This window comes from Camponotus vicinus, unplaced genomic scaffold (genome assembly GCF_025532165.1).
Source record: "Camponotus vicinus isolate PSW18456_S1 unplaced genomic scaffold, iyCamVici1.0 SCAF_3, whole genome shotgun sequence".
NCBI lineage: Eukaryota > Metazoa > Arthropoda > Insecta > Hymenoptera > Formicidae > Camponotus > Camponotus vicinus.
The window spans coordinates 20,003,360-20,030,809 of record NW_028141967.1 but is presented as its reverse complement, the minus strand read 5'-3'; the positions used below and the strand labels follow the sequence as shown (position 1 = coordinate 20,030,809).

The 27,450-nt window shown below is 36.5% G+C and overlaps 1 protein-coding gene and 1 long non-coding RNA gene across 10 annotated transcripts in view; one reads left to right on the top strand and one right to left on the bottom strand.

Moving 5' to 3' along the window:
- The window catches only part of LOC145969368 (lachesin), a 157,972-nt gene that overhangs the window by 99,202 nt on the left and 31,320 nt on the right, over positions 1–27,450 (bottom strand). The window lies entirely within an intron of this gene.
- The window catches only part of LOC145969370 (uncharacterized), a 159,072-nt gene that overhangs the window by 117,144 nt on the left and 14,478 nt on the right, over positions 1–27,450 (top strand). For 2 of the 4 annotated variants that reach the window (XR_014438068.1, XR_014438071.1), the window contains exon 3: positions 1,325–1,488. The exons of the other annotated variants lie outside the window; for them this stretch is intronic. This is a non-coding gene — a long non-coding RNA (uncharacterized LOC145969370). The remainder of the gene's footprint in view (positions 1–1,324; positions 1,489–27,450) is intronic. 4 annotated transcript variants of the gene reach the window in all.

Sequence of the window (27,450 nt, the reverse complement as noted above, 5' to 3'; positions counted from 1 at the left end):
TAAATTCATCATTTTTCATCTAGTATAATTAAAAAAATAAATTAAAGTCTCTATTTTTCTAATAGAGCAGCATACGTTAATAGCAATACACAGATCCCCGCATATTTCCGTCGGATTGCAATGTACGTGAGTCGGAATTACAGGAAACGATATTAGAGGACAGTGATGTAACTAGGTAAACGTGTGCATTCGAGGTACTCGACGTTTAACTGCGCTTTTCAGCTCCCTTATACACACACACATTTCTCTTTTTACAGAACGTGAGCTATACAAGCTTCATTACGAGTAACACATTTAAAGAGTTTATTAAAAAGACCTTGTAATAGTAGTAGCATTTCAAGAAGTTAACAGATTTAATAGATTGAACTTCCATATTTCTTTTTAGTGCGCGATGTTATAGCATCAAATATACATAGATAGCATTAAATATACATAGATATATACATAGAAATATAATCTGAAAATTAATTATTGGTGCAAAAGTAAAGTTGAAACATGGGTACTAAGAAATGAATTACATAATTATAACATATTTCATATTTTATGTTTTCATATTTTATATATTTTGCAGATACAATAAAAGTCTTAATAAAGTCTTAATAAATTAATGAATAAAAATGAATGAATTATATTTGATATTCTTCTATATTTAGTCAAAAATAATTATTGTAAATTGAAATTTTTATATTTATGATATTTATTTATATGTATATACGATATATTTATATATACGATATTTATTTATTTATATTAATAATGTATAATTTATTTTAATTAATATAATTTTTCTCTTGCAGTAAATTTTTTAATTTAAATTTACTTACTTAATATATCTATTTTTACACTGTATCCTTGTCTGTATAACGTATTCTAAAAAATTTGGATATTTTTTTCCTTAGTTTTGTCTCATATATCGCCATTTTTCTTTCAACTATTTTAATCTCTTTTCTATTTGGATTTTTATCATATACTTATCTTACACAACTGTTTTCCGTAAAATATAATAATCTAAAAAATACTAGAACTAAATGAACTATCTATTTGGCTATCTCCGTCTGTCTCTCTTACTTTATTGCAAAGAACGACATTGAGATCTTATCTTTTACTGTACCGTAAATGGGCGCGATCTTTCATCTTCAAAGAAGAGACCAACTGTCTCTCGCGCGACAGTTCACACCAAGACGGTCCGGTTCGTCCATCCGCGAGACGGAACGAGGTGTCGCGCGAGCACTCGATTTCCGCCCCGCGGAAACCGTTTAACGCGTCGACCCACCCCAACGGTAAATCGGAAAACTGTCACGTTCGAAAATTGACATTTTTCTAGGTAGCGAAGTAGTGTCGAGCAGTCGCCCCGGGCTACCGTAGAAATGGTTTACGACGGGGATTTTTGTTGCAAACGGGGGAAGATGGAAAATTTTGACACGTCTCGAGTATCCACCCTTTACCATCTATCCTTTACGTCCACCTGCGATATCATGGCGAGTAGTGGTAAGCATGCTATCCTGCTACATAACGATACTGTAGCGAGGGGAAGAGAGGTGTTTGGAAGCAGCCATGCCGGGGAAGCACGTTTACCGGGGTTTGCGAGAGCTCGTCCCGCGGGAGCAACTGGCTGACGATGTCGATGGATACGCAGCACGTCTCAGTAGCACGTTAACCGTGCATTACAAATTCGTGCACCTACGCGACAATCGCATTTCACACGGTACTGGAGTGAAATATTTCCGCGTGAATGGCAAGAGAGAAATTACTTTAGGAACGCAAAGAAAATTTATTATTTCGACCTTGTCAGAGAGAGAAACAATATTTATTTTTATATAAATTAATTATATTATAATCAAAATTTATAATCTCTCTCTCTCAAAATTTTTTATGATCAAAATTACTTTTAATCAAAATTTGAAAAGAAAATTATGAAAAGCGCCAATTTAAAATAGCAAATTCTCATTCACCGAAAAAGCTTCCTGAAACATCAAACTTATTGTAAGAAATGTGAATATGACTATAATAATCAAGGAAATATTCATTGCTCTCGTATAAATAAAGCGTGTAACGTTATGTTACATTGAAAAATAACAAAGGATAATAAATTGGTCGGCACTGTATAATGAAAAACATCGGTTTGCTTTCAAGCCGTAGCAATAAAACATTTTAGATAATCCTCATACGAGAGTAAAATATATAGAAAAATATTGGAACGTATAAATAGAATACGGGAACGCACACTTGACAATTCCATCATGTTGTACAGAACGTCCTACAAAATAATCGCTGGCGTGTATTATCTTTTACACTTATATATCAACTAACGGATTACTTCCTCCGATATGTCCGATGCTAACTTTTATTTATTGTTGTGCAAAATTACTCTTGTTGGCGGTTAAATTCCAGATTTACCGCCCGCAGAAAAGTTTCCGCGCACACCACTCGCGTTGTTTATCTCTTCAATTTTACAATACAGCTTTTTTCCGCAGACCACTAGCCGCTTAAAGAAACTTCGGTCGTCTTTGTCGCCGCTCTTCCCCTGTCCTTCTTTTCTTTCTTTTCCTCTTTCTCTCGCACATACGCTGTAGCCAGGATGTCGTCCCTGCACCTGACGTTCTCCGTGGCGAGAGTTTTTGCGAGGCGAGGCGAGGAATAAAAGATTTTGGGGGGATAAAATCTGTGGGAGGGACAAAAGTTTCGGGGTCGCTTCTCTCGTCACCCGCGAACTTCGATTTGTTCGAAAGATTTCGCTGGACTAGTCCCACTATCTCCTCGAGATCTTTGACGATATGAACGTGTCTTATGCGAACATTCAGAGATAGTCAGTTTTTGTGACTTTGTAAACAAATGTCATTATTAAACTAAATAATTCGATTTTTAAAATATTCTTAGCACCAAAATTTAAAATTTATCTTGAAATTTCCCGATAAAATTTCAGTTTTATGTGACTCTAAAATTGTACTTATGAAAAATATTTTTGCACATATATTTCTTTGAAAATAATACTACCACCAATAACACCATTGAAGAGTAAAATTATAAAAGCATGATTAATTTTGAAACATTGTCATTTGAATCTTTGCAGATAAAATAAAATCCAAGAGAAATTCTATATAAAAACCCGACGAAGTATTAAATCAACGAAGCGTTCTTAACTTGTTCATTTCTATCTTCTTTATCCAGAAGATCTTAATAAACGGAGCTGTCCTTTAACGGGCAATAATATAACTTCAGTAGTAGATCTTAACTAAATATTTTCCAAGGTACACACCTAACTTTGTGACGTAGCGTGTCGCGTTAACTACTTGTTGCGGTCGGAATTGTTGCGATGCAACGTTAACTAATCCCCGTTGATACTTTTGCAGCGCGACGGTGAATTCGCGGCCGAGAAACTTTACGAATAGGATGAGTCCCGCGACAATTGCGAGGTTCGAATGGAAAAAGCGAGAGACAAGAGAAGACTTCGCGAAAGTTTCTCGAGCTGGCTCTCTTCGTCGCCGATATACTTCCTCAACTTGATGGAATTCGTTCTCGGCGGTTCTTGCTACTCGATGTGCATCTGAGATCACACTACTGACGATTAGGCAAAAATCTGTCTATCTGGCGAGCTTTGACGATGGGACTTGGGTAGCACTTATTGAAAAAGTTTTCATTTTTGTCAGACTTTTAATGATATCGTTCATAGTCAATCGATACTTCTTTGAATAATCGAATAAAGTTCGATTCAGTTGTTTTTCTTTTGAAAATTTTACTCTTAAGTAATTACACATATAAATCTTTAATTAATAATAATTCAAGTTTCATTACATTCTTCTTCAAAATTTTACAGATTTTTGACATAATAGATCGAAAACTGAATATATCTTTTTGCATGAATTAATGCGTTCAAGTTGATAACCGTGATTCGAAACGTGATTGAAAATAGAAATCAAAAATATTCGGTGACGATGTTACGCGTTCAAAATGCATTCGCTTTTCTTTTACGAAGTCGAACGGAACAAGCACTATTTCGAAACGCCAATGCATCAAAGACAGTAGTGATATTGGAAACAGGAGCAAAGCAGCTTTCTCACCCGAAAATTTTCAATTTATCGCGTTACTTATTTTTATAAAAAAATCTATTTCATCTATTTTTATCAATAAATAAAGATCTTTAGTATGTGAAATTAATTTCAAGTACAATACTTCTTATTAACTGTTTTTATAGTTAATAAATAATAAACACAATAGCAATAATTAATAATTATAATAATTAATGATATGAATATTTAATGAGATGAATATTTATATATAAAAAATAATTCTTGTTCTAGATAAATTTTAAAATTCTTATTTCAAGATTCTTTATCCTTCACTCACGGGCTAAAATGAGAACTCGAGACACCCTATGTACGATTCGACGTATCCCATCGGGACGGTTCTACGAGTTTTCACCGACTTCTGGTATCTATCCTTCGTTCTTTACTCGTTCTATATCCTGGTGTAGCTTTTTTCCTTTTCCCTTGACGCAACGAGTCAACCCTCTTCGGCTACTTCCGCCGGTGTAACTGCTTCAAGTTAAAACTCTCTCGCAGGATCTGTCTGCATTTTGGTAGTGGTAACAATGGAAACAGGAAAACTCGTTTTAGTACAACGAATTCTTTTTTTCCTACAGCTTGAGCATAATCACATGACTTTGTGAGGGAAAATAATATATATAGAAAATTAATCTAATATAAATGCTCTTCTTTTTCACTAATTTTTCTTTATAATAAGGACTTAACGTAACAAGCATGTTTTTATAAAGGAGGAAATGACTATGCTTTTTTAAAGAAATTTACGAGGAATGTAATTTATTCTCCATTAAAATTTTGCAAAATTTTCTACCTCGAGTTTAACAAAAACTATATGATAAATAAGATTTTATGCTTTCATATTTTTTTTATAAAAATATGTGTGTGTGAATATGAAAATTTGTTTAAAAATTAATCATTATATGCTTTTAATAATAGAATCTAAGATTTAAATAACATGTGAGAGAACTGTTTTAGAAAAAAATTAAAAGTTCGGAAATATACACACTTTATGTGTATATACTTTTCTAAGATAATTTCTCTATTTTTTGCATCTCTTTAGTTTCATGGCGCGTATATAAAGATAAATGTAGAATTTTAAAGAGTGTGAAATATACTAGAGAGAACTTCTTATCTCTCGTCGAGTGAGATATTTAAGGCTGTTCAAATATATCTTCTATTCAAATGTATCTTTTCTATTATCTCTTATACATTCGCACAGTTTCATCTTAAGAATAAAAAATATACTCGTTACGCGTTTCTATATGTCGACGGGTAAAATTACACGCAAAAGTGCCATATCTTGAGGCTATTATGCCGAATTTCTACTCAGTCACGTTTCGCAAGTATTTTAAAAACTTCAGTTCTTCTTCTCTCTCGCCAACTCGGCGATTGGTGTATTTCAATAAAGGCGAAATTGTTTAACGGAGCGTTTTAATGGAGAAAATCGGCGAGGAAAGTTTCAGTGCCATAAAAATTTATCCTGAGAACGATCCGGCGCGGGAAGGAAGCGGGAAAATGGTTGGGCTGGGAAAGGTAATTGGTTGATGCAATTCTTACGTAAGTTTGACTATCGTACCCGTACAAATTCCTGTTCGCGTGCCATGGAATGAAAATTATAATCCGCGAGCTCTCGGTTGCGCCGGATTTACATTCTCCCTCTAACCGCGGTAGCAAGAAGATTCTCGCTTAAAATTCCTGGCGCGCTTACCAAGCATCGTTTGTCCATAGTATAGTTTGGAACGATAATATTATTTTCAATAAATATTAACATCCTTCAGAACGAGGTAGCTTCTCGATGTAGGTCGATGATCGATGGAGGGAAAGAAGGTGCATTCCTCCATCCCGCTCGATCGCGTAATCTTCGAATCGCATTCGCGGTGCCGCGATATTCGCGTTCTTGGCAGTTCTGGAAAATTGAACGGCAATCGGCTACCGGATATTTAACTCTTTATTGCATCATGTTTTACCCCGAAGCAACAAATCAAATAACTACAGATCAAGTTTTATCGTCGTGTAAACAAGTACGAAAAACGCATAATAAATAAAATATAATAGAGAAGAATAAACGTAAATATAAATGGTTCAATAGTAAAAATGACATAACAATAATTCTATTTATAACTTAAAAAAACAAATATTGTATTATATCAAATAATATAACAATTTAATGGTTTATCGGATAAAATAATTCTTGGATAAAGAACATCCAATTATTTTTCTGAACATTTTTAAGATTCTTACGCAATAAACATCAAACAAAAAATGACAAATATCGCGCAATTATTATTATCAATTTCTAAATATGCAGTTATTGCATATTTCGATTTGGTGATTCTTTCATCTGAAGGAACAGACTGCCTTTCGCAAAAATTCCGTACACGTTCCCACTCGGGTGGCGCGGGATAACCGAAGCGGTAAATATAGTGAAATCAAAGGGGCACCGCTAACGAGATCCCCGCGTGGTTGATGAAGAAAGCAAGCGAGAGATCGAGTCGAAGAGGTAGGTTTCGGAAGTCGCTAAATGAGAGTAAGCGCGAGGAAGAGTCGCGGGGCGAACGAGTGTTAGAATGGAGTGGTTTAAAGGCGAACCACGTAGCTTCGAAGGGGTGAGTCTTTTGCGAGTGTACGGAGAATGGCGCGGAGAAAGAGGAAGGAGAAGCGGATTGCAATGGTCAGCAGAATCAGAATGCTTAGAACCCCATATAACGGCCACTCGAACGAGTTAAAACTGTGTGGGTACAGCGCCGTTCAATAATGACAGCCAAAGAAACACGATATATTTGGTATAGAAAGGGATTTAACGCTGGTATACATGTAGCAATAACAAATTATAGATAAATGCCCGATTAAAATATTCTTTTTTGGCTTTCGCATTTATTTCATTTCGGAGAAAAAAAGAATATCATTATTATCTTAACTGCATTATTTAATTTTAAGTGATTTTTTCTTAAATCATAAATATGAAATAATATTTAAATATAATATTTAAATATTAATATTTAAATATAATGTTTAAATATAATATTTAAATATAAAATCGTGAGAGTATAAGAGCATGAAATCAGCCTGCTGATAAAAAAATTATAATAAATAATACATATAAATTTTTGATTATCTTACAATTTGTTTAAATTATATAAGACAGAATAGTGAATATTCTTTTTGAATAGTGCTGTACTTCACGAGGTATACGATGGTGAACGATTACATCGTTACACACACACATATACTTAACGTTCCAGAGTTTGTGAAACTGTCTGCGAGAGTTTGCACGGACTTCACTTCCGCGGGTACTTGCACCTCAAGATGTGAACGTCGTCTTTGTCAGTTCGCATTCGAGCGACCGTTTCAGCGTTCGATCGAACGCGCTGGCCAGAGTCATATCGATAATTAGACCGTGTCGCACGTAAAGAAACCACTCCTCGCTGCAATCGTCGTTTTTTCTCCTTTTTCCTTATTTCTTCGAGAATTTAGTTTGGTGGAAGTCAAAATGAACCCAAAGTATATTAAAAGAGAGATTAGATTTATATATTAATATATTATATTTTTAATATATATTTAATATATATTTTGTATGTTTGATGTATAGTAAAGTCTTTAGAGTTTTATTCTCTGAAGGAGAGATTTGTCCTTTAAACCAGAAATATGTACATAATATTCTTCAAATTTGGAACTTTCCAAAATTTGCTTCCCATTGCAAATCTCTCAAATTGGTCTTTGTTTCCATTTTCACTAAAGCCTCCGACTCGTAAAAGCCGCAATAGTTTGGTGCATCGCGGTGAATCAGGACGCACCGGCAAGAAAGCGAATTAAATGTCGTTCTCTCTTTTATACATAGCTAAACTATATTCTTATTCCAACAGCGTGTAAGTCGATTCGCGGTCACCGCAAATTCCATCCTGTTCGTCGCTTTATTCTAGCGAAATGGAATAAACCCCGCCGAGAGAGAGGAAGAGGAAGTGAAAGGAGCACAGTATGCACGGTATGCTGCCGTTGCAAGAAACATTCGCAAGTATTAAACTGCATAGCTGCCGGCTGTACGTTCGTAAGTGGTCGCATTACAGAGACAGTGGGCACCAACGAATGTTACGAACCTACGTTGGATAGTTTCGCGGTGTGTCGCCAACCTTGGCGTAATTTTACCGCGAAAATCCGCGAAGATCGAAGTCTCGAATTATATATAATCCTCATCCTCGCTTATTGTAATAATTTCCATAAAATTTTCGACTTTCACTATTTTTATGAATTTATTCTATCGATGATTATTATTATAATTATTATTATCTATTATATATAATCCTCATCCTCGCTTATTGTAATAATTTCCATAAAATTTTCGACTTTCACTATTTTTATGAATTTATTCTATCGATGATTATTATTATAATTATTATTATTTATTCTATCGACTATTATTATAATTATTATTATTTATTCTATCGACTATTATTATAATTATTATTATTTATTCTATCGACTATTATTATAATTATTATTATTTATTCTATCGACTATTATTATAATTATTATTATTTATTCTATCGATTATTATTATAATTATTATTATTTATTCTATCGACTATTATTATATTATTATTATTATAGTACTTATTACTATAGTTTCTGAAACTTGTATTTTACATATGAATATATTTCGTATCTTAATCTAGAGAAAAAGAATCGCGATTCTAAATTCAATGATTTTATGAACTTGTCATTGGAATCAAGAATTTTTGAATATCCTGTATGCGTGCTTCGTTCACACGAACGTTACGAACGGGATCCTTAAATCCACTTAACGAATATCCGCGTCGTTCAGTGCCGTCTTTACGCGCGTGGAACGAATCGAAATATCTGGTTTCTCGAGCGAGAACGGCTTCAGAAATCCGCCGCAAATTTCGTCGGCGTTTACGTTCATCGCGGTTATTCCGTTTCCGGGAGGAAACTTCGCGAATCCGGATAATCCTATTAGCGAGGACACCAAGTACTTGGCTAGGGTTAAACGAACAGGGCGAGCGGGATGGGTCGTTTCTGCAACCGCTGATGGAAACCTACGAGCATTTGTACAACATCCGCGAAACGCGGGTCGGTCCTCCCGATCGCGTAAGCACGGTTTGCATCTCTCAGAGGAAAATTGCAATGTTCCGCAGCGAGAACTTGCGGAGTTGCAAATCGAGGGATTATAACAATGCTATCTCGCGATTTAAAAATTAAAAGAATATGATAATTTTTACATCGTTATATTTACAATTTTTTTAGTAGGGAAGCAATGTTTATTCCATAATTTCCTTAATAAGAGAGAGAGATACAGATTTTTCACAATTTTCAATGAAATACTAAATTGCTTTATTTCTCAAACAACGAATCGAAATTAAGAAACAAGAATGTAAAATGGAATAAATTTTTTCATCGTTGAAAATTAAAATTGTTAACTTGAAATTGAAATATAATGAGAAAATTGTTCTTGAATGATACTATTACATCTTCCTCAAAAAAAAAAAAATAATAATAACGGAAGTGTAATAGCAAGAGAGAGAAGAGAAGGAAGACATTTATTTATAAAATATAAAAAAATAGATACATTTTATATTAGGAGAATTATATTTTGCTTGTCTCGCCGTTTTATTTATATCGAAAAATCGAATATCAGCGAGAGATTTCTACGATTATAGGGAGGTTCTGTCTTTATCTCTTTAGCCATATATTCCATAGCGGTCCATGTTTCTATGTACCCGTCTATGTTCGTTTCGTAACCACGTCACGCACTGCAGTTTTAGCATGCGTGTCCTACGCGGGATGCGCTATGTGCACGCAAACATTACACACGCGAAGCGACGAACATATATCACGGATGAAAAAGAGAGGAGGGTGTGAGAAGGTAGAGTACGCAATTTTCACGCTTTAACGTCTCCCGGTGCAATTGCTTTTCGAGAATGACGAGTGCCTCCCCTCCTCTAACGTCTCGACGAGTCTCGGCGATCGACAGGAAGGAATATCACGTAAAAAAAGAACGAGAGAGACGGATGAAATGGTAGAACGTGGTCGTATAACGTAACTGATGGAAACGAGTTAAAATCCGCGAATAATGGGTAACCTTTTGCGATTTGCCATGTTCGTCATTTATTATGGCAGTTATTCGAGGGCTTAAATCTTGTGGCTTAATGAGGATCGGTGGAAATAAATTGAATCATGATATTTTTGTTCGAATAAATAAATGAAGAGCGGAATTATACCAACATAAATAAATATAAAAATTTGTCGAGTAATTTATAATAAGGTTTATGGTAAGTTTGGAATAAAACATGACTCATTTAAAAAAAGTAGAATCATGCTGGTGTAATATATTGTATGAATATACCTATCAAAAAAATTCATTGACTTGAGAATATTTAAATAAAACATTTTAAATTTCTGCAAAGATGCATCGCGAATACAAGTTAATTCGTAAAAGGCAAAATATATTATTTATATATTTCAGATAATACATTGTGTATAATTCTTTCGAGATATCTATTATTTGCGTATAATCCTCCCGCACAGTTCTTTAATACCAAAGCTTGCTGAAATTTGGTCGTTAATACCCTAGCCTAGTCTAAGTCTCGTGGGTGCGATTCTCGCTGGAACAACGCGCGAAAATCTTAATCCCTCGACGGCGCATCTCGAGTGCAGCGAGACGGCGCGAAAACGCAACGCGACGACGCGGGGGAGGCGGATGAAGAGAGGGAGGGGGAGAGGAAGGAAGAAAGGAAGGAGGACGGGCGTGCATCAAAAGCGCATAAGTCGCGCCTGAACGTTCGCACAAAGTCCGCATGCCGCGTATCCAGGATATGAGATTCTAAACCGCGACTCGCGCCCGCCGCGTCTACTTTTTCAAATTAATGTCCGTCCAGTTAAACGCGAAAGAATGTAATATACGGCGCTCTTCTGCCGGGTCGGGGATGCACACGGTCTCCACGCCCGGCCCCGTGCTCGGGCGGTGTGTTTTATCTCCGCGATTCGCATGTGGGTGCACCACCGCACGCCCAGAGCTCAGTGCGTTGAGTGCAATAATTGTACCGGCAAGCCACTTTGATGTTGATGCATTAACCCTCCATGTGCCTGCGCCACTCGCCACAGCTCCCTGTCCCGCAACCGACGTCCCCAATCTCCCCCGTCCACTTTCTCTCTCTCTCTCTCTCTCTCTCTCTTTCTCTGTCTGTTTCTGTCCACCTCGTCCATCTGGTCCACGCGCAGCGCAATGACGCGTTTATGCGTATGTGCGCGCCGGAAATCTACGGGGCAAACGCGAGTGCACGACCGCATGGGCGCCGCAATATGCTACGGCTTTTGCGTGCTTTTCTTTGAATTTAAAAAAAAAATGTTAACGCGAAAAGAGCGGTTTATACACTAAAACGTTATGATAAAATGCATACGTAAGATACATAAAAGTTATTTTTTAATCTCCTCAAACATCTCGAAAAAAATAAATATTTTTTCTCTTTCAACTTTTCTACTAAAGGTTCTACTCAATCTTTTTATATTATAATATCTCTATTCGGATTTTTATTACCGCATAGTGTTTCAGGTCTCGTATCGTGGGTTAATGATTGCATAATTTTATTTCGGTAAAATAAATCAATATTAATTGAGCAGATCCTTTAGATTCTAATGGATTTTAATGGATCTCTGAAAAAGTACTGGCGGCGCCCATGATACGTAGACCCCTAAAAAAGGTTCTGGCGACATTCATGCGCGAGCGCGCGTACGCAAATGAATGCAATAAAATGTCCCTCTATTTTTTTACTACAATACTGCTGCTTTTTTTATCTTCGTTCCGCTTTACTATCGGACACATCGTTGAATTTTGGATGTGCAAAGCGATTATTATTTTAAGCAACTTGCGATATATTGAACGATGTCGGACATCGTGCAAAACAACGATAAAGATAGATACGTTTTATTTTCAAAAGTTTTTCTCAGTGAAACATCCTAAGTATTCAGCAAACAAGCAATCCAAAATAGCTCCAATCGCAGTTATTTGCTACATTGATGAAATTATTAAAAAACGGAGTTACTGAACTTTTGTATGAATTAAAAATTTAAGAAAAAGATAAAACAAGCTCTCTCGAGCTTATACGTTCGATTATACCTGCGCAACAAAAGAAGATTTTAAAACTCGCAACAGAGAGAGAGAGAGAGAGCTTGCGGTGCGCCTCATATTTTATTAATCAGCCGTGTCTCTCTAGCTACGGGGACGATGCAGTAGGACGCATCTTGCAGGCTTCTACAATGCAGGGTTAATATCAGGAAGACGTAATCTGTCCCTCGTATACGAGGGAGCGGAGAAGAAGAGAAAGGGATGAGCGAGAGAGAGAGAGAGAAAGAGAGGACCTGAGCGTTTGATCGCTTCCGCGGATCTTGCGACGTTATGAACTGCTAACGTGTTTACACGGGGGATTGCACGCGTGCTCAATTTCACGAGCACGCCGCTGATTTATCGCTTGTAAGAACGCTTGCACGCGTCGCCATATAACCCCGTGCAGCCCAATTGCAGCGCGCGCGTTTCATGCGCGTATGTGCATTAAGGATTACATCGAGTATCGTCCCTTCTTCTCTCCTTCATCTCCCTCCGTTTTCATTATGCACCGCATTAAAAGAGCCGAGCGCGATCTCTCTCTCGACCTGCACAGTATCATTCTCCAAATTATTACACGCGTAACTTCGCGTAAGAAAGGTGGAGAGACACAATAAGAGACACGCGCCAGAAATTCACTTTGCTTTAAAATTGCTGGCCAAAGTACAGCTGATCCGTTCTTTTTTTTCTAGACCGTCTTTTTTTTCTAGACCGTCTTTTTAACTTTCAATGAAGTTTGCTACTGTTGCAATTCCGCGGATTTACAATTTTCGCAAAGTTTTTAAGCGCGAATTTTTTATTTTTGCGGATGCGACAAAGTGTGGTTCTCGTCGTCTTAAAATATTTCATGCTGTTCTGAAGATTTGCATGTGTCATCATAGATTGCAACTGCGTGATTTTTGAAGGAATACTTTAACGAAATAATCTCACTATAAAAACAAAAATTTGAAATTATTTTAAAAACTAATCCCCAACGTGGAGATTTATGTTTTTTCATGAGTGACATTTTAATCGTACGTTTTTTAAACATAATTGTTGTTTTAACTTTCATATGCAAACAGAGAATTTTTCAAAATGTTACACATCTATCAGGCAACAATAATAGTAAATATTTAACTTTCAAAAGATATTTGGATGTATATCTATAGAAATATATAAAAAATAAACAATTTTTATTTATTTTTTTTTTGCATGACGGAATTTTAATTCCAAATATATTGCACGAGAACTTCTACCATTTATTATAAGAAAGCAAAGTACTGCAATTTATGCGTGAGACGAGTTAAACGACGCATGGAACGTAGGTGAGTGCGTTCGCGCATTTGCATGTAACAGCGAGCAGCAAGAGCAATCGATCAATCAATCAATCAATCGAACGGTTGCTTTAAACAGCGGTTCCGCTCTGACAGCGAGCTCCGACCGTTATTAAATACGGAGCCGTTCAGTTTGATACATGCTCAGGGTGAACCGGGAAGGCCAGCCCTAACGACCGGGCCGACCTGACCCGCTAGAATTCTCTGCATACTTCTGACTGTTACCGATACGGGATAAACTTCCGAAGAGCTTCCATCTCTAAATATTCTCAAATTTGGTACAAGTTTCCTTTGAACTATAGAAACCCCGGAATCGTGTGATTTTTCTGTAACTTATCTCAATTCTAATCTATATCACAGTCAATTCTCTTTCTTGAGGAGAGAAAAAAAATTCTAGATAAATTTTTAATGATTATGAAAATTATATAGTTTTGAAGAGAGCATACAAAAATTATCGCCTTTATTAATTTAGTTTCTAAAGAATATCATTACTTATTCATTACTTATGAAATCATCAAGAAGGACTTGCGTTCAAACCAAGTTGGAGCATTTAATAATAGATCAATCGAATAATGATACCTTTTAATGTTATTGGCAGAAGTATATATCCTTGCGCATCGCTTCTTTTAAGTATCTCAAAGTCATTGAACACTTAATGGATTCGATATTAATAATTCAGAGAGGAACGAGAAACAATACGCGGTCGGAATAGATAGTTGGATTCTATTTCTCGGGAAAGAAATCCGATGAGGAAGAAATTTATCGCGCGTCAGACTTCGGTTTGTATCGGCTCGAATAAAAGTCGGACGGCGATCGTGAGGACGTTTAAAAATGATTTAATGCGGGGTGGCCCGCCATTTGCGGGGCGATGGGACGCGAAGGGGGTAACTCCGCTGGAGGCAACTTGTTGCACGTCGGTGACACACGACGCCCTTATACCTAGCTCCGTGTCTGAAGACTTACCCCCGTGTTTGTCACACTTAATCCGTTTTCGGCGACTTTCCTTCACTCTTTGATTCGTCACTTGTCCATCGCATGTTATGTACATTCTATTCACAATCTAATAAATCTGATAATTTATAAGAAAATTTTTTTTAATGACCTATATTAATTCGAATAACACCTAGATTTTTCATAATCGATGGAGGTTTAATATATAAAAAATTAGATGCATTTTTCTGACATTAAAATGATTTAATTTATTATTATTATTTCATTTTCTGTTTGTTATTTCAATTATTACGTAAAAATATTAACAATACATACACTTTATGTTGTATTAATTTAATTAATTTAATATAATTAATATTTTCTCTGGCAACAATTTAAATTCAATAATTTTCATAATCCGATCTTAGGTACTAAGAAGAATGAAATAAATTAAGTTCTTTTAAATTTAAAAAAAAATTTCAAGAGATGACACATTACACACGTTCAACTTATTACTACTAATAGTATTATTTTAGTAATACAAATACTATTAATGTATTTTAAAATAAAAGTTTATGATTCTGTTAATTCATATCATTAAATCATAAATACATCAATGTTTATGATAGTTTAAAAAATGGCGATATGCAAAATATTTTAAGGCATTTTCTTACAGTATTTTGATTTGGTCAAGTGTCGCTTTCTCCATTTCTCCAAGATAGAATTTGTCGCATAAATGAAGTAGACGGTAGATTCTCGCTAAGCCACGAATGTTTTCTTAAGAGGACTTAAGGATTTGGGGGATTTTTGAATGCGGTTTCAGACTAGTGCGAGGTTGTTTTTCTTTAGGATTTTGCCGTTGCACCTCGTGACCCCGTAATCTTGGGATAAAACCGGGAAAGTGCAAACGCTACTTTAAAATCGTAATGCGAAGAACCAGCTCATTCTTGAATTTGCTTCGTTTCTATATATGAGAAAATATTTTACTTACATAAATATAAATAAACTATTAACGTAATGCTATTAATATAATTCAAACCCACGTATCAAGTTCTTAAGCGACAAATTAGGATAAGGGACATCATAATCGAATTATCATGTTTCGCTCTTCATGCGAGATGAGGATCCACTGCTAAATTGATCTGACAGAATTAGGATCGTCCAACTATTTCAATGAAATTGCTCGCAGTTAGGACTTTGTCTAATGTTCACAAACATTGATGTTGGACGTGAGAGACGGTCTTTCCGCTGATTACAGCAGTGCTCACGTGACTTCGAGAACGATGTTGATCTTTGAGTTGCTCTTTGACGAAATGCAGCCAATAGTAGCAAAAATATATTACGTGCTTCTCGTGTGATAACGTCTAATAATTTACTTTGGCCAAGTATCAAGATATTAATAAAAAAATAGCTGAATGAATATCATTATAAAATAACTCTTACAGTTTGTATTATATAAATTTATTCATATGTTTGCTCGAAATTTACGTTATTCCTTCTTATGTTTTATTCTATTTTTCCAAGTTTTTTAACATGAAAAAAACTTTCATCTAATCCTTTATCGATATTATTCTCTTGGTTAATTAATTTAAAAAGGACAGTATTCTTCTCGAAATTGTGGTAATACTGTCTTTTGACTATGCGATATATACTTGACGTTAACGAACTCGATCAAAGCTCTACGGGCATGTGAATGCCCCTCTTTTTTTTCTTCAAGCAACTGCCTCTCGCGAATCGAACAAGAGCGCGAGATTGGGTCTGAGGGAAACGGCTCGTTTACGTCTAACTAACGTGAAATTTTCAGAGCACTCCCGGCGAACATTTCTCGACGAATCGACGTTCGATGTTCTTTGATCGCGCGCCATTAACCGATCGGCTCGTTCAATGCCTCATAAGTGGAATCGCGCCGGTAACTAATGCGTCCTAAAAAGAAAAATCCGTATGCGGCTCGAAAACTAGGCAAATGCAGTCCTATTGTACGGCGAACGAGAATTGTCGGAATTCGATGTTCTTCGCGATCGCGTCAGATATCAATTTTTTTTAATAACGCGAGAGTTAATCAAAACAATTCTTTGCAGATATCGAATCGATAAATTTGAATAATAAAAAGAAGAAAGGCAATATTAAGATGGGAAAGATATAATTAGATGCGATGGTTAATTTTATCAACGTAAATTCACAATAATTTTAATTGATTGATTTCTACTGAAAGTAGAAGAAAAGGGCACAAGTGTCAGACAAGCTTATCAAATGTTTGTTGTTGTTTGTGCTGTTACAGTAAAATGAATGTGAAAATGGAATATCGTAGGAAACCGTGATCGTATATCTCATTTAATATTTATAGCACTCTAAAGAATTAAAGTAATTATAGAAGATTACACGATAGGAGAAAATTGTAGTGCTTCTTTGTCAAGTGTATTTAACGTATGAATATCCATGAAAATAGATAAATTAGAAGATAAGGGAATTGCATGATAACAGAGAAATTTTATAGATGCAACGTATATGAATGTTTTCTAAATTTGTCGACACAGATGCACGTACAATTGCGAGTTTGAAGCTTTCGACGTGATTACCTTGTGCTTTCACATTTCACATATGTATTTCATTCAGGAAACGTGCCACCAATTACTCTGAACGAAAACACTCAGTTCAGCCTTATATCAATAATTCACAAGCGCGAATTCCAAGCTGCGTACTATGCAAATACATTGCAGGAATAGCAAAGTAATTACGTCATTCGTGTAATAGGAAAAGTAAATTTAATTAGATTTTTACACTGTCTCCGAAAATGTTTCCAGCTGGCAGAATTGAATAATCTTCAATATATATCTCTTCAAAATGAAAACATAATTATTATTTCTCTATCTTAAAAATAAATGAACATCAAAAAATTAATTAAGTTTAATTACTTACAATTAGTTATCATTTATATTAAAATTAACTAATATCTTTTTTAAGAACCGATCGATTCAATACTGTTTTTATTAAACGAGGATATATAAAATGATAAAGTACAACGATTCGAGCAATGTAAATGTTGCATCTAGCTGTGACAATAAAGGGTCGGGATCCATTTCGGAGTTGCAACATCTTACCATCGTTCTCTCCATCTCCGAGAATTGTCAGGACGATATGCGGCAGCGTCAAAATACGCGGCCAAGATAGCGTCGAGTCGCGAGCGAATCTAAATCCTAGCTAATAGTTTCGTCTCGGCGACGGAGCCCCCGCGCGTAATTTAGCCTCACGGCTTTGCTTGCGCCCCACGATTGTCCCATCGTCGGCAGCTTCGCGCTCTCTTCCTTGCAGAACCTTCTCACCCTCGCCATCCGCCGCCCGACCTTTTCGTCCCTGTCTCTCATTCTCGGTGATTCTCGTATCCCCATCTTACGAGAGTGGTGCGCGAGACTCCCGGCGGCAATGTTCACTATATTAACACCTCCATCCGACCTTAATGAATCCCTCAGTCTTGGCGAGATCGAGAACGGTAGGAGGGGAGAGAAGGAAGATCGTGCTAGCCCACCCTATATATACTTGCGTTACATCGCACCCTCTTTGTGAGACGTAAATATCTCCGATTTCACTTCCTTACTTCAACTAAGTCCATCTTCTTCCTTGATTACGATGTAACGATTAATGACTACCTAATCCGCTTTTCTCTTAATTTTTCTGACGTCAAAAATCGCTGTTTTAATAAAGACATGGTCCTAAATCCATGTTTGCAATAAATTGACCTTTTCAGAAAAAATATCCTAGAAAAAAAGAAAAAAGATCTTTCAAAAATATAGAAGTTTCTTATAATTTGTTCAGATATTGTTTCACAAAAATAATTATAAATCAATTGTATTCCAGATTTTTATATTGATATGTATGAAAACAATTTAATTCTAGTTTATTTCAAATATGAAATTTATTTTTAAAAAATCGTTTCAACATCTATCTGTAGCTTTTTAAACGCGCCTCTTCAGTCATATATTTGCATAACAAATTCCTCCAACTTCAACCAGCTTCTAATCGCGTTTTTCTCGCATCAATCCTCCAAGATCAACGTGAAGACTCGCGCACACAAAAGATTCTCAAGATTAACGTTAGTCCTTGTAAGAGAAGGATTCCCATGTGCATTGCCGGGAAGGAAGGCTCGGCACTTGAGCATAATGTATGTGCACATCGACTCGCGACCTTTCGGCAGAAGGCGAGCTACAGCAGGTTAGACTTCCGGGGGGGGGGGGGCGGACTGGAGAGGAATGGGGAGACGGTTGATACGTACGAAACCCTGCATAATAGTGTAGAGAGGGAAGGCCATCTCGTGCGCGTTCGGGGGACAAATTATTTCCCCATTTTATGGCCCGCTAAAATATAAATCAAGTTCTAAATTAAATTCCTCACCCCGCACACGCCTACGTGGCGAACTATAACGAGCATTTTATAACGCGCGCGTGTGTGCGTGCATCAGGTCGGCGACGGAGGGGTGGAAAACACTCTCGCGAAAGGGCGTGGAACGTGGCGGAGAAAGGGAGAAGGGGGATAGACGAAGAATAGCACGCGCACGCGTATATATATATGTATATATACACGCATATACATACCTATGTATGTGTATATGTATATGTATATGTATATATGTATATGTATGTGTATATATATATATGTATATACATCCCGTTGGGATGTACTTTGGGGGGTATCTACGTACAAGGCTGTCGAGCGATGCGCCATCGATGCGGCCTTTTTCACCTCTCTCGACGTCGCCGCTACTTTTTGCGAATTCCGCCCGAGAATGCCAGACGAGAAAGCACCCCCGACATTGCCGCCGACACGGGCGGCAGGGGTTCGATTTAAAAAAATTACTGCGCAAGGTAGAACGGGCTTGAAGGCTCTTCTTCTTTCCTGATCGAATCTCTATCGTGTCGAAAACATGTGTGAATCTACATGTTTGCAGCGTTTGCTCTCGCTAGTTTTTATCCAGTGTGAAGAAGATTGACATTTCGTTTTCACGACGAAAGGAAAATGTGATAATCACCATTATAAGCGATTCAGCAGTTATTTTGATTGCTAAAAAAATATTTTTTTAAATAGATTTAGAAATAAAATTTATTTCTTTTATATATATATATATATATTTAAGAAACATATATGAATTAAATTGATATGATTTAATTCGTCAGATCTTTTTACATGTTTAGGATTTTTTTACAACTGCTTTTAAATTTCATTTATTTAAAAATTAATCGATTTACATATTACACATCATTATATTATAATGGCATTATTTATAAGGCAGTTAGTATCTGCGATATAAGATAAGTCTCTCCAAACATGTTACCGAATTATGTGATCCTCTCTAATTATTTGATGACGGAAATAAATTTTCTAATGCGATAATTTTTGTTTTGTCACGTACAAAGAAGCATTCGCGGCAAAATGTCTTACATTAATATTAAACATGAGCTGCACGGTTAGAGAGGACGAGATGATAAGATCCTCCTTAAATTCGTATTATATTGCTGCACGGCGCGCAAAATCTGGCGATAATATAACCGCTTATGCATAGTTTCTCAGCTCGGGCCGAAGTTCATCCAACTTTAACTTAATCTTAACTAACGTAGCGATGGAGAGCCCCGACTGCTACCGTTGGGACCGATCAGACGAGGAGGACTTTGGAATTCGGCCTGCAATGGGGAAGACAAGGACGTGAAAAAACGGGACTTTCGCGGTAGTTGAGATCCAATACCCGCATAGTTCCGTACTAACTTTAATTCGCCATATATTCTTATTCCACGTTGCGGATCGTACCCGAAAGCCAATCGCGGGGGTGCTAAATTCTATTTTATTATTTTCTAGTTTTATCATTTTCAACGCTACCTCTCGCTATTATTTTTTATTTATATGAAATATTAGATGGAATAACTTGGATTAAATTTTATTACAATCATATAAAAAATAAATTATAAATAATTGTTATTTCATGCGAGAGTTTTTCTTACGTTCCACGCGAGCGTTAGTACATTTCTAAAAATGTTGCCAATGTATGATAGAAAGTTAGAAAAATCGTGAGCGAGATACCTGGTATCGAATGTTTGGCAAGAGTTGCAAGAAAAATATGCGAGTCAGGTACGCGATGTTATCCATTAAATTTCTACCTCCAAAAGGTTATTCACCGATGCATACCAAACAGCAAAAACAATATCGTCGAATCGCCAACAACAACGTTAAGCATGCAATGCAATTCCAATCGATATAAAAATGAAACAAAAAAATTGGCATGGATTAGAGAACTTGTTTTGCGTAACGCGTGTGTGGGATAACTCGAATATGTATTATATAAAGATCGATTTTCACATTTTTCTATTAGATAAATTTGGCAATAAAGAAATCTGCATTTTAGCGACATTCTTTTTTCAAATTTTTGTCTATTTGAATTGCTCTCTCTATTCACATGATGTTGCAAATTTGATACGCCTTGAATCATTCAGCGCGATTCACCTTCGTACTTGCCGAAGACAACGAATTAACTGACGTCTTTGTAAGAAACTGGCCGTGGTGCGCGATTAGAAGACAAAACCCCGTGTAATAACCCCGCCACGGTGCCACCGGAGACAAGGAGAAATAAATAGAATGAGACGACAGAAGGGTAGGAAGCGTTTGTACGCGAGGGTAGGGAAAGAGAGGAGGTAGACGAAGAAGGTGAAAGCGAGAAAGAGAAAGAGAGAGAGAGAGAGGACTCGAGAAATTCTCTAAAGCTGGCAAAGTGCCGTCGCAGTGAATTCAGGGGCAGTCTTCAACTGTGTAGCGAAAGCGACGTCGCCCTCTCTTGGGAGCTAACCCTCGCACCCCCCTCGTTTCCGCCGTCCTCGGTGCACGACCTCTCCCAGATAATTAAACGAAATTCATTTACATAGCTCGAGTAATACGAAGTCGCACGGCGGTACGACGACGCCGTGAAAAGAGAGGAAAGAGAGAGCCGATCGAGGGGGAACGAGGAGAGTTTTATCTTGAAAAGGGAACGGGGAAGAAGATGCGAGAGCGAAATGAAAGAGGGAGGCAGAAATTAGAGTTGAAGGGAGAATGAAGGTAGAAGAACGACCAAAGGATAAAGGATAGATAAAGAGAGCGAGTGGAAGGAAAGCCAGAGAGTCGAATTTGATGGTGGAGCACCCTACTATATCTTTCCCCTTTCTCTCTCTTGCCTTTCTTCATGTTTCTCCTTTTCCTCGGGAAGATCTCCTATGAGCGCACCACCTACTTTTGATCTTCAAGGGACGTTTATGTCGCGAAAACTGTCGCTGTATATCAAATGGCTACAAACCTGCTACAACCCCCCTTCGACCGACGATGCGCTCCATCCACGCAATCCCTCGGAAGGATTTCGCGAAAACCACTGTGAAAATTTCATCAGAAAGAAAAAGAGAAAGAGAAAGAGAAAACGGAAGAACCTGTGGGAAAACGAGCTGGCGCGAGATGGAAATTAACGCGCAGCCTGCTCAAGGTAACTCCAATGAGATTCGGATTTTCGAACGATATCCCGCGATAACTTTCGATGTTCAGTTTAATGAGTTAATTCGTGCGATTGGCCGACAATTAATCGCGTTTGAGTTACTTTTGTTCATAGCTAACATATTAATTAATCATGGACGTTGAATTTTTGTAATTTTTCTGGCGCACTATCGAATCGCGATAATGCACTATTTGCGAAAGCAAGTATGGCGCGTAAATATAATGAATATCGAACTATATTGATTGTATGCTGTTTTATCGGAAAGATTTCACACAGGTTCAGATTGAGTATTTTTTATCGGTTTTTTTTATCGTTGCAACGTTATTTATTTTAGAAAAATAGGAAAAAATTTGAAACTATCAAAATATAACAGCTGTTATTGGATGAAAATTTATCGGTCAATATCGATTGCATATGCCCGTTTACGAAGTTTATTATTTTAAGATATATTGGTTTATACGAGTCACACATTGAATATCGTTGAAGTTGTTTGCACTATCACTCTTTTGCAATATCCCAAAATTCCCTACTGTCTATTAATCAATACAGCATATATATGGAGTGTCCCAAAACTGATAGTACAAGCGCGAAGGAGGTTATTTTACATGAAAAAAATAAATCGAAAATGTGGAATAAAGTTTTTTTTATATGAGACTTTATTTTCTAGAAAAATAATTAAAAAAAATAAACTTCAATACGCTTAATGAATATTATTGATAAGCTTAATGAATATTATGAATATTATTCAAATAAATAAATAGCCTATATTATGTATATGAGTAGACGCTGAAGGAAACTATCAAGGAAGAAAATATATTAGATCGAGGCGGATGTCTATGTAATTGTATGCTATCTCTCCGGAGCCCAGTAAACTTTGATCCCCTTATTCAGCCAATACTATTCTCCGCTATCCGTTCCCGGCTGTCTCGTTTAACACCTAACGTATCAACATGTCTGTTCTTTGATCGGTACATCCGCAAGAAACTCTATTCGGAGTGTTTTAAGAGTATCAAATATTCGAAAATCTAAAGACCCGAAGAGGCCTCGAGGGACAATAGATGCAAAATACATCTTGGTCTCGAGGATTCAAAGATTTTAATAATCAAACAATTTGCGATAAAGTTTAAAGCATGCAAATTTAAATATTTAAGGATCTTAACCTCTATCAGTTTCTTCAAAAATTAAAGATATAATTTATGAAATTCAAGAAGTTATATTTATATGCAAAAATAAAAATTTCTCGGGGTATAAATTTTGATAAATTTCAATCTTTAAGGATGTCAATCAATTTAGTCAACTTATGTATAGATAAAAAATTTAATAGTTTGAAGATATGAAAAATGAATAATCATATATATCACACAAGGCAATGATGTAAAACTTCTATTAATTTGAGTACGATCAAATTTAATTAAGATTATTATCTACGGATCATGATAGTGAATAAGAACTGCTCAAAGAGGAAAAAGTGAATTTTAAATATTCATATTTCTCTTTCTTTCAATATATATCTTAAGTCAATGCAATTACCTCTAATATTGAATGTATAAATGTATGATTAAATAATTATAAATAATTATAAAATGTAATTTATTACGAGAAGGTGACAAAATGATATATAATAGTACATTAAATTTATGAATTATATTATTTGATTTAATATAAGTCATTTTATACTATATTATTGAATATTTTTACCATCATTTATCTTTTTATCTAAATCTGAATTTCAATTACATTTATTATTAAGCGTACATTTGTAATATATAATTGAACGAGGAAGAGTCTTGCCGAATTATAATTAAAATGCAAAGAAATCTTAATATTCTCGGTTGACTTTAAATACATGTTTCTTTAAAAAAATATGACTTGGTTAGCAGGAAACTAAACGTCAAAATTTTCCAAAAAAGCGAAAACATTTATTTTAACATTATACCAGAAATCACTGGTCAGTTTCTTCAACTATGAACAACATTCGCTCATTATCGAACGGGCCGTATGAAAAAGCCGCGTCCAATTATCTCTCTCTTTCTCGAAGCTTGTTTCGGTCGGCGTACCGCAAAGCTCGATTCCTCTGCTAAAAGAGGGAAAAAGAAATATCCATCTATAAAAATCCAGCCGAATTGCTGGCATACCTGGCGCGAATATATACGCATCGTCTTGTCGCTACAAATGAAATTCATGAAACCGACATACGTGCCGGAACCAGCCGGCCACTCTGCCCGTCTCGCAATGCAAACATTCCGGCGTGCCAATAAAAGGGAGAACAGCGGAAAAGAGCGACGCGCGGGGATGAAAAAGGGGAAGGGGTGGAAGGACGAACGCGGCCTCGGGCGTAAAGAGGAAAAATTCGAACACCTCGACGGATGCTGAGCGGCGCACGGGGAAAAGGGAAAAGGGGTGAAAGAGGGAGAGAGGCGCTTTATGAGCGGCGGGCATCTGCATGGCCTCTCCATTGTTATCTCCGACAATAAAAGCCGACCGAATCCCGGTTGCAAACGTTGCATCGCCGTTCTTGTTGTTGTTGTTGTTACTGCTCCTGCTGTTGCGTGCATTTAATCTTCATACTTCGAGATTGCATCGCCAGAGTTTAGGATAATTGAATGTACCTTCGTTTGACGACTTTGTGCCATTTCTAAGGGATATAAACTGTACTAATTTAGATTATTTCTCTCGTTTCGGAGAAAAAGAATTGCGTGATAACCGTCGAATTAGAGAAGATAGTGTTGATACCCTCTCGACCGACTACGAAAAAAAAATGCGCAAAACGAGACGAACGGCGAAGTGAACTCGAAACGACTTCTATTTGAAGCCGATCCTCTTTCTGTTGACACGAGCAAATGTTGAACGTTCGATATATCAGGGACTCGCTGACTCGATCAAGTTTCCTAGTTTTCCGTTATTTGCGCATGCCTTTAGTTATTTCAGCTATTTGGTTAGAAATATGATATCGTGAACTAAAATTATTATGTACAGAAAGTATAAAATATATATTTTTTATTTTATATATAATATTTTCTGATAAAGAGAGAGAAAAGGCGCCTCTTTAAAATTTTTTGTATAGTAATATTAATTGGTAAAGAGAGATAGAAAAAAACAAGAAAGAGGAAAATTATTTTTGAGAAATATAATTTTTTTTTGCCATCAAAAAAAGTTTCCTTTGATCCAGGATAATGTATGTAGCATTTTAAAATCTTAAAGCCAATACTGTTTAATAACTTAGGTATCTATTACAGTATTTCAATTTGCGTCCGCTGCCAAAAAAGCGGTCAGTGATAACTGATGTGCGCGTCCTGCTTGGATTATTGTGGACAGTGAGTGATGGGCTTCGATCTCATCCCCTTCGCGTTTGCTATGCACGGGAAAGCCGAAGTGGTCAAATGAAACACCCTTCTCCGTTCGTTGCTATATCGCAAAGTTTTATGATCGTGCTGCGCCGAATATTTTAAGCGAGAGTGGATTTCGTGCATTTTTCAAAAGTCATCTAGAAGTAACGGTTATGAGACATTTATATGAAATGCATCTCGCGAAAGATGCGATATTCACTGCAACATACAGCTTTTATAAAAATTAAATTAAAGGAACTTATGGAATTAAATCAGTCCTCTTTCTTTTCCTCTCTTCCTTTTTCTCTTGTACAAATAAACTACCTCGCATCTCGATTGTATTAATTTTATATCAATTCTCCATCTTTATAACTTGTTCATCTACGAGTTGTGTTTATATAAATCTAAAAATAAATATATATACATATAATTTGAGAAAAATGTAACTTTTTCCATTATAAAAATTATCAATTTTTGTTCTGAATATTGCTTTCTAATATCTTCACGTTTATAGTCCAAATGGCTATCGTGAAATGATATCTCGTTGTTTCGCGCGATACGAACTGGATAACCGATATCTCTTCCGCAAATGTCGATTGCCTCGAACAAATAGCAGGAGCAACGAACAAATTAGCATCGACCGCCGAAGAAACGCCGAATCGATCCAGCGGACAAGCGATACTCGCGCGCGCGATCTGGCAGCTTGAGTTGTAGTGGACAGTGAGTGATTGGTAGCGATCCTCTTTCGATCTCCCGGCAGCCGCGTGGAAAATGGGAAATGCGGTCGAAAGCGTTCGCTGGCTCGTCCCGCGGATTGTATCCAACCGATGCGAGCTTGCAGTGTTTACAGCGGAGAGACCGGAGATCCGGCAACCCGGAATGTAACCCGAAGGCAAGCTGCGGCCGCACGGTAGGAAAAACATCTCGGAGGACGAGGCGAGATCCTGAGGAATTAGGGAGGAGAGGACGAAACGACGAGGGGAGGCAAGGACGAGGCGGCCATTTGTCGGGACGTGCGGAAGAAACGCTGCAACAGCCGGGAAAAGGTGAAACGGTAACGTCAGGACGCGGACGGACAGATGGACCACATCGACGGAAAAGAAACAAAGGGAGCGACGTGGAGGGCGCGGACGTGATGAGTTCAAGGAAAGTTACGAGGGTGGGGGAGACGCGCGCGGGAGAGAAGGCAATAAGGGAATACCGCCGAAAGAAACAACAACGCAGAGGCGGCCGAGAAAGTAATAGGAAGATAGAAATACCGAGTGCGCGCGGGTGGAGCGCGCTTTCTTCTCCGCGGCATATTTCGCGCGGTTACGAGATACCCTGTGTTTCATAAAGCGAATTGGCTTTCGCGAATTGTTTCATTCTGACGATGAATATTAGGCAATACCGCGAAAGTAAGCCGCTCGTCCATTTCTGCGAGAGAAAAAAGGAAGAGGAAGAGGAGGAAAGATTGAAATTTATTATGATAGCGTGCTGACGATCGGATTTTCTCTTCTCGCCATTAACATAAACGTATTTAAATCTTTACAAATATATATTTTCCTCATCATTCTTTTTATCCATCTCCAAATTTAATTATATTGTATTTTTTTGTAAGAAGGAACAATATTGTTGCATGCTTTTTTCAGCAGCATTTAATTCAATTTAAAAAATATTCAGAATTTTTTCAGACGCGTGAAAATAAATGACATTTCTACTGTGACCTGAAAATGACATATCTAAAATATGACAGTGATTCAGAAATTCATTGATACAATGCAACAATAAAATTTTGTTTTTAGAGCAATCAAGAAAAAAGAAATATAGTCGTTTATTATATTATAATAAACGACTAAATTAAGGTACTAAAATTTCTTTTTAGTCGTTATAATATAATAAACGACTAAAAAGTATTGAACTCATATAATTTTAATATTCTAGTTTTGATAAGCATTAGGGTACTAAAATTTCTTTTTAGTCGTTATAATATAATAAACGACTAAAAAGTATTGAACTCATATAATTTTAATATTCTAGTTTTGATAAGCATCTGTCACTTAGAAAAATTAAGGTACTAAAATTTCTTTTTAGTCGTTTATTATAATATAATAAATTTATAAAAAAGAAATTTTAGTACCTTAATTTTTCTAAGTGACAGATGCTTATCAAAACTAGAATATTAAAATTATATGAGTTCAATACTTTTTAGTCGTTTATTATATTATAACGACTAAAAAGAAATTTTAGTACC